The sequence below is a fragment of the Cervus canadensis genome, chromosome 13 (genome assembly GCF_019320065.1).
Source record: "Cervus canadensis isolate Bull #8, Minnesota chromosome 13, ASM1932006v1, whole genome shotgun sequence".
In the NCBI taxonomy this organism is placed as follows: domain Eukaryota; kingdom Metazoa; phylum Chordata; class Mammalia; order Artiodactyla; family Cervidae; genus Cervus; species Cervus canadensis.
Genome location: NC_057398.1, coordinates 8,771,439 through 8,780,607, shown reverse-complemented (window position 1 = coordinate 8,780,607; position 9,169 = coordinate 8,771,439).

The window sequence follows — 9,169 nt, the reverse complement described above, 5'->3', positions numbered from 1 at the left end:
CCCGCACCGCCTCCCTGCTGGGCAGGGCTTGCTGGGGCCCCACTGTTCGGGCTTTGTCTGGCTTCCCTTTTCCTGTGGTGAGACTGTGAGGAGACTGCAGCCTTTTCATTTATAGAAACAGCCCGCATCCCCACCTGCACTTTGCCTCTGTGTGGGGACATGCCTACCCGTGGCGTATAGTCACCCAGGGTGACAGGTCCGCCTGCCATGCCAGGCTTGTGCCAACACCCCTGACTTGTCCCCCTGCAGGCGCTAGTACCAAGCAGAGTCCTTGCAGGAGTCATCTGTTTTCTAGGTGGTCCGGGGTGCAGGGGTTGGGATGGGGAGCTTCCTCAGAGATTCATGAGCCAGACCTCTAAGCATCTCTAGGGTGGGCACATTTCTGCTTTCTCTTTTTCAGATGAGAACCAGTATAGTGCCTGAGACCTTAAGTAAGGAAGGAAGTGTCAGTCGCTCAGTCGTGTCCGACTCTTTGTGAGTCCTTGGACTGTAGCCCGCCAGGCTCCTCTGTCCGTAAAATTCTCCAGGCAAGAATACTGGAGTGGGTTGACATTGCCTTCTCCAGGAGATCTTTCTGACACAGAGATCGAACCTGCATCTCTTAACACTCCCTGCAATGGCAGATGGCCTCTTTACCACCAGCACCACCTGGGAAGCCCATAAATATATATACATACATACATATATCCATCCATACATAAATATACATACATAGGTACATGTCTATACATATATATGTATACATAAATATATGCACATACATACATACATATATATATATATAATTTCTCATAAAACCCAACAGAAGAACAATTCTGAAAGAGTATGCAGAAGTCTGAAGTTCACCAGAGGCCATGTGACAGATCTCCCCAGGGGAGCTTCCAGATGTTTCCTGAACATGAAGAGCGGAAGAGTGAGGTCTCACATCGTGTCTCAGACCTGAGTGAGGCCAGTTCTGAAACTGGAGGCTTGTGGGGGAGGGAATAAAGTCTGAAGGGCCGAGGCCTCTCCTCTCCTCAGATCCCCTCCTCTCTGCAATGTGAGGGTAGCCGAGGACAGGAAGAGAAGGGGACAGGAGAGAGATGAGGTAAGAGCAGCCAGAGGAGGCTGGCAGGCACCTGGGGGCCGTTTGCACCTGCTCCTCCATGGGGAAGTGGATTTAAAACCACCCGGAAAACAGCCGTGTCTCGGCCTTGCTCCCCTGGCCTCGTCTTGAGAGCTATGAACTCAAATGCCCTTGAATGCAGGCTTGAGAACCCGCCCAAGGCGGGATGCCATGTGTGGGCAGACAGAACAGAAGCCAGGGGAAGGGGCCAGGCCAGTGTGGGGAGGTGTTTGCCCTCAGCCAGGGCGGGCGGGGTGGAGGCTGTGTAAAGTGCCGGTCAGGGAACCTTGGCAGTGAGCAGAAAGGCCTTGGTATTGTGCTGTCCTCCAGGGCTCCACCCAGCGAGAGAATTGTAAGAAAGACCCTAAGAGCCATCACGGATGTCTTGGCCGAAGGGCAGACACTTCTTACATGATTTCTTCCACCGCTCAGTGAAGCCCCAGGAGATTGGCAGTGTCTCCCTGATTCCACAGGGCCACTGCTAAGGTCTCACCCAGCTTGCGTGCCCGGCTGGGGGTCTGCCTCGGGTCCGTGTGATTCAGGAGCAGGCGCTCAGAGCCCCACATGGACGCTCACCTCTGTCTCCCACAGTTCAGTAGGTGAGCTCCCCGGGTCCAGCGAGGGTGGGGAGGTCTGATCAGCAGGGGGATGCCAGGCTTTGCGGCGGGGCTGTTAAAACACAACCTGAAGCAGACATTGGGTGGCTGCCGTTTGAAACCCTCTCCCTCTTAGACGAGACCAGGCAAGCCTCACAGACTCGCCGTCAAGATCCTGGGTCCTGCGCTGGAGCCCACCCGGCCTTCAGTCTGCAGCTGCCACGCGGCACCCCGAGTCAGTTATGTAACATCTCTATGCCTCCAGCTCCTCATCTGTAAACCCCCCACGGGCCCTTGAGAGATGGAGCGAGACGGGCTCCCTGGTGCTGGGCCTGAGCTCCATGACGGTCACTGGTCTCCACGGCTGTGGCTGCAGGCTCTCCTTTCTGCCTCTGCCCCGGGGCATCCTCATTGAGGAGAGGCAGCAGCACAGAGGTGACTGTCCAGCGGGGCTTTGTTCAAGGATTAATGCAGAAAAGCAGCCCAAAGAGCCCAGGGCTTTTCCGCACTGAATCCAGACTCAAGTATGCTGCTGATCGGAGGTAACCTGGAAGCTCAGCGTGCACCCTGGTGGTGGAACAGGCCCCAGCGGGTGCCTTTGAGTTCTGCCTCCTGCAAGTCAAAATAGAAGATCCTCCCCTGATCTCTTTTCAGACCCTCCTCACTAAGCAAATGCAACCTCTCCCAGGGTCTCCATGGGTTGGCACTCAGGTCTTGGTGGACGCCAGCCTTGGCGGCAGCTGGCACCAGCTGGGAACCTGGGACAGGTGTTTGTTGTGAAGAACAACGCGCCTCTCTGGGTGATACGTCCTGAGCATGCTCTGTGACGTCAGGGGAAGTCGGGCAGACAACTCTTGGTTTGAGTGACCAGATGGGTGGATGGCTGGTGTCATGACAGCGGCCCGTGGGGGGTTTACAGATGAGGAGCTGGAGGCACAAAGATGTTACGTAACTGACTCGGGGTGCCGCGTGGCAGCTGCAGACTGAAGGAGGGTGGAGACGCCTCTGGGACGGGTCGTTCATTCTCCTGGGGCACAGGACCAAGGTGCAGAAGGGGCAGACAGGCTGGGCCCACAGCTGCTCTGGAAGGCCACCCAGGGCTGTCCACACACATGCTTCATCTAGCCTCCCTCCCCATCGGGTCCAGCTGCAAACCCTGCAGACTGGTCTCTACCCCACCTAACTTGCCAGTCTCTTAGGGAGGTCACCTTACTCCCCAAGAGGAAGGAATGGCAACCCTCTCTTGCCTAGAGAAGCCCATGGACAGAGGAGTCTGGTGGGCTACAGTCCATGGGGTGGCAAAGAATCGGACACGACTGCAGTGTCTGAGCACGCATGCACGCATGCACTGTACTCTCCAAATGACCGAATCCAGTGTTTACATTTCTGCCTTCCCCTTACATGCTCTTTCTGCAACATCTGCACTCTCACATTCTTAAAACCATCTCTCCTGTTGGACCCAGGGTTAGGTACTGTATCCATGTGGCCTCCTACCTCTTTAGTCCTGTTTCTTGGTCTCCTTTGCTGATCTTTCTTCCTTTTTGTGCCGTGCAGTGCGGTGCTGTGCTTAGTCGCTCAGTCGTGTCCGACTCTTTGCGACCTTGAGGACTGTAGCCCACCAGGACCCTCTGTCCATGGGATTCTCCAGGAAAGAATACTGGAGTGGGTTGCCATGTTCTTCTCCAACAGATCTTCCAGACGTAGGGATCGAACCCTTGTCTCTTATGTCTCCTGCATTGGCAGGTGGATTCTTAACCACTCACGCCACCTGGGAAGCCCTTCTTTCTTTTCAGCCCAGTGTAACCTCCAGGCTCCCCTCCCATGTGCCCTCTCATTCTGCCACTCTCGGGGCATGTTCATCCCCACAACTGGGTTCTCTCCCCAACTACTCCTGCTCTCTGGCTCCCGCCTAAACCACTCTGTTGAGACTCTATATCCGAGTGCCCCCTGGTCGGCGTCCCCACAGGCCTGTGGGCTCTCATGCCCTCGGTGCCCACCCCAGCCTGCTCCTCCTCTAGTGCTGGCTCCTGCAGTGGACGACACCCCCAAGCTTCTGGGCACCCAAGCCCGGAGCTGTCCGCCTGACTTCCCCTACATGTGGTTGCTTACCACACCTCATCAAATCGACCTCTCCAGTGGTTCTAGACTCCCTGCTTCTTCTCCATTACCTTAGTCCAGCTGGTATCATTTCCTCCTGGGCTGCGGCCACACCCTCCCACACCATGTTCCTGCCCTCCCAGGTTCATTCTCTATCTTGTTATTGGGGTGACCTTTCTAGAGCACGAGCTGGTAATGCTCAACTGTTCGAAGCTTCCACTGGGACTCCGTCACCTTCAGAAGATCGCCTCAACTCCTGGGTCATCCTGCTCACTGGTCTAACTGGCTGTCTCACAAAGTCTCACCAGCACCCTTGGCTTCACCAGCCTGCAGGTCCCTGCCTGCCTCCATGTTTTTACAAACCACAGACCCCTCTCTCCTAATTCTAACCCATCCTTTAGATGTAGTTCAGGGGTCACCTCCATTAGGAACATTTGCCCTGACCTGTACTTCCTGCCTTTCTTATCAGAGCCTGTCTCCTCCCTCCAGGGTCCCTTAACATTTAGGCAAAGCTCTTTCAGACAGATTATCACACCAAAGAGGGATAACTGATTTACACCTGTCTCCCCCTTTCAAGGGGTTCCTCTTTGAGGTCCAGGGCTGATCTTCTATCTTTCTATCTCCAGCACTTCTCACTGTGTTGCTAATAAAAATCAAGAATGAAGAGAGAGGATGCTGAGAAAGCTAATGCAGACATAGCTACTTAATAAGAACTGTCATCTGGGGGCCAAACCAAGAACTAAGCAGTGTTCTGGCTCTGACAGAAGTTCTGGTGAATTATTAGGAGGAGGAGAAAGAATCATAGCTTCTGAAACTGGAAGGGTCATTAAAGGCCATCTAGTGTAATACTTTACAGAGTATTACTTTACAGAGAGACAAAGTGGATTCCCTAGGTCATGTTGTTCTTTTGTTGTTTAGTCACTAAGTCATGTCTAACTCTTCTGTGGCTCCGTGGACGGTAACCCACCAGGCTCTGTCCACAGTATTTTTCAAGGCAAAAATACTGGAGTGGGTTGACATTTCCTTCTCCAGGGGATCCTCCCGATCCAGGGATTGAATCTGTGTCTCCTGCATTGGCTGGCGGGTTCTTTACCACTGAGCCACCAGGGAAGCCCTCCCTTGGTCATACAGTTCATCAAAACAGAACTAGGGGAACCTGTGTTCCTAGACTTCAAGCCCACCGCTCCTATAATTTCACTGTGCTGACACCTGAAGGGAAAATTAGGAGTGTTTTCTAAAAGGTCCTAAAGTCTCTTAGATATACATTATGGCTTCCCATATGTGATTCACTTTAACACTCTTCTTAACCAGTTTATATTATCAATATTCTTAGAGATTTGATAATACATATTGTGAATATACAAATGTCATTGAGCATGTAAAATTTGTGAATATCTGTGTCTGAAAGTTTATCCTTGTATTGAACAGATGTTGGCCTTCCCCTAACTTGCATCTTTGGTTGTAAGCCTGACACTATCCCTCTTTAAAATGTGATAGAGCACAGAACCAACCACAATGTGGTTTCAAAGATAAATTTCTTCTCATCACGCTTTTCCATCAGCTGCCTGTCATTAAATTCAAAGCTGTCTCTGCCATTCATCTTGTCCTTCTGTTTATATCAAGAAGCGAATCACTTTTAGGGTCAATCTCCATAACACTCATTCTTTCTTCTAGAACATGGTTATTTATTCAGTCAGTTCAGCTCAGTCACTCAGTCGTGTTTGACTCTGTGACCCCATGGACTGCAGTACGCCAGGCTTCCCTGTCCATCACCAGCTCCCGGAGCGTGCTCAAACTCACATCCATCAAGTCGGTGATGCCATCCAACCATCTTATCCTCTGTCATCCCCTTCTCCTCCTGCCTTCAATCTTTCTCAGCATCAGAGTCTTTTTCAGTGAGTCAGGTTTTCACGTCAGATGGCCAAAGTATTGGATTTTCAGCTTCAGCATCAGTCCTTCCAATGAATATTCAGGACTGATTTCTTTTAGGATGGACTGGTTGGATCTCCTTGCAGTCCAAAGGACTCTCAAGAGTCTCCTCCAACACCACAGTTCAAAAGCATCAATTCTTCAGCACTCAGCTGGTTATTTATTGATCACATACTATCCCACGCACCTTTCTTTAACATCTTTTAGTTTCTGCTCTTCCCAAACAAAGAATCTCCCTCTCTCTTTTTTTGATTTCTAGAAATCTTTATTAAGCACTTCAAAGAATTTCCATAATCCCTGACTTCAAATGGCCCCAAGTAATTGTGGAGATAAGGCATACAAAACATCTTGTCTGAGATTGGAAGTCTCCACATGCAAATCTCAGACTGTCCCATCAGGACAGGCCTGGGGGTGGACTGGTCCAGAGGCGCTGATGCCTCGTTTGTCATGCGGTGATTTACAGCCCTCTAGTGGGTCCTTATGCAACTTGCAAAGGAATGCCAAGAGCAGTGGAGTATGATGGTTCATTTGTTTGTCCTTTCGCTAGTATTTTCTTTCAATGTAAAATGCCAATTCAGTGCTTACTACCGTCCAGGCATAGTTTGGGTGCTGGAGATACTGCAGTAAACACAACAAACACCACCACAATCATATACATTAGTTGCTTAAGACGAAGAAGACAGTAAGTAGAACAAATTTGGGGCAAAGCTCAAGAGTTTGATTCTGGAATTTAATACATACACATACACATTAGTCTTCCCAGTATCTTCTTTTAAAAATTAGCTGGTGTCTCTGGGAACACCTGTAGGACACTTGTGAGCAGAACACACATACTGTTAAAAATCTTTGAGATTTCACCAAATTCAAATTAAAACTAACAACCATGAGCATATTTAGCAAGAAAATTGTGAAGACAGTGAATCAGACAGACCCTGGGCATAGGAGTCTGGTTATAGACAAGTTCAAGCCTTGACCCCACCTTCATGGAGCTGGTCGTCTCTTAGTTCTTTCAACATAATTTTCTCTGTTTCTATGTTAGTTCTTTTTGTTTGTTTGTTTGCTTGTTTTTATTTATTTTAGGCTGAGTTGTGTAGAATGTGGGATTAGTTCCCCAACCAGATATCAAACTTGTTCCCCCTGCATTGGGAGCATGGAATCTTAACCACTGGACTGCCAGGGAAGCCCCGGTTTTCTTAATTCTTAGCAGAATTTGGAATGGTTGAATTTCTCTGTCTACTTTGGTATGTCTACTTTCTCCAACTCCAGGACTGCATGTCCGTCCCACTGCCACGGCATCTTCCGCACCTGGAGGGGCCTTGGCTTATATTTGTTGAAGGATAATTAGGTCAGATAATCATCAGATTAGGTAAGATAGATGTATGTGAGAAGCCTGTAATTCAGACTATTATATTATACATTCTAAAAGAGTAAAGAACACAGTTAGTTGTTCTTTTAGGAGATCTCTGTGGGTTGAAGGCAGCCAGGGAAGTTTTAAGGGAAGAAACCGGGCTTGAGCTGAGTCTGAAAGAGTGGCTAGGATATGAAGGAAGGAGGGAGGAAGTGATGGAGGAAGAGGTATTTCCTAAAGAGTCCCTGATTGCCCTTCACATGCTCTTCAGCCACCAATGTCTCTTTCTACTCAGTATCTAGTGGTCTCTGCCCAAGTGTTCTGCCCCTTACTCCCACCTAATGATCGGGGTTAACCCCAGCCAGTTATTAGGGTTTGCCATGCCATACCTCTATCACTCTTTATCATCTCTGTCTCTTTTTTAATGAACACCCAGCACATTAATGCCTATCATTATATCTGGCACATAGAAAGTACTCAATAAACATTTGTTGAATGAACACATGTGCTTCAGAACCACTCTCCATATTCTTGGGATAGCTTTCCCCCTGGTATTTAGTCTCTGCCATAGGGCTGGAGGCTATTGAAACAAATTCTTACATGATCATTAATAAACTGCTTTCTTATATCTTCATTTAATAAAGATTTATTGCATGCTTCTTTTATTACAGGACTTATGCTATCTACAAGGAGCTTGGAGTTGAGCTACTGTGTGATCCATGTAAACAAATAATGATAAACAACAAGTTAACGTGGATTTATGTACAAAGTGGTCTAAGAACACTGTAGATGGAGGAATTGCTTGATGCTTGCATTGTTTCAGGATGCTAGGAAAAGAGTAAAGGGTACAGGAGAAAGGAGAGAAAACTGGCATTGAGTCTTGAAAGACAACTTGTGCTCCCTAGACAGACATCATCGGGGTAGGGGAGTTGCTAAGGGAATGGGACGGACAGTATTACAGACAAATGGAGAAACAGGTGAAAGGGAGGTGGTAGGAGGGAACTGAGAAAGTGTGCTGGGTTTGGGGAACTGGGGCAAAGCAGGAGAGCGTGACAATGGCCAGGGAGAAGGTACAGGAGCGAACGTGAGGCAGGCCAGCAGGAGAATTCCGTGGATGTCAAGCTTTGCTAGTGGCTCATGCTCAGTCACTCCAGTCGTGTCCAACTCTTTGCGACCCTATGGACTGAAGCCTGCTGGGCTCCTCTGTCCATGGGATTTTCCTGGCAAGAATGCTGAAGTGGGTTGCTGTGCCCTCCTCCAGGTGACCCTACCAACCCAGGGATCAAACTTGTGTCTCCTGTATTGCAGGCAGATTCTTTATAGCTGAGCCACCAAGGAAGCCCATCAAATCTTTAAGAGGTACTAAAATTAAAAAATATAAAGCCAATTAACTCAGCCATGTGTGGCACCTTACATAATTTTTGTAATAGAATGGTTCCATTCCCTTGAGGTAAGACAATGCTCTTGAATATTACTTTAAAAAAATCTCCTGGCTGGCAATTCCAATTATGTAATATTCAGCACATGTAATGAATTCCTCATTTTTAACATAAAGAGGATTGTAATTCTTATTAATAGAAAATCAGTTTCCTTTTAATCCCCTGCTGAACAGATATTCAAAGAAAATTGACCTATTTGTGCATTGCCAAATTATTAGCCTTCTTGTAGTGTATAAATTCCTCCATCCACCCGTGGATAGAGGGCTCTAGGTGCAGTCTCCCAGGTAAAAGTGGGACAATTCCAGCTGGCAGGGTGAGTTGAAAATGTTGGTTTCTGTGTGCACTCAGAAGAGGCTGCATTCAATGAAGTGTTTCAATTAATTATGTGTCTGGCACCTCAGATAACCTATTCAGTAGTCTTTTCTAACAACAAAAAATTTTAACAGTCTTAAAGGTAAACCTGACTGTCTCTGCTTTATGTTTTTGTTTAGTCACTAAGTTGTGTCCAAATCCTTTGCGACCCCATGGACTGTAGCCCACCAGGCTCCCCTGTCCATGAGATTTCCCAGGCAAGAATATTGGAGTGGGCTGCCAGTTCCTTCTCCAGGGGATCTTCCCCATCCAGGGATCAAACCCGCATCTCCTGCATTGGCAG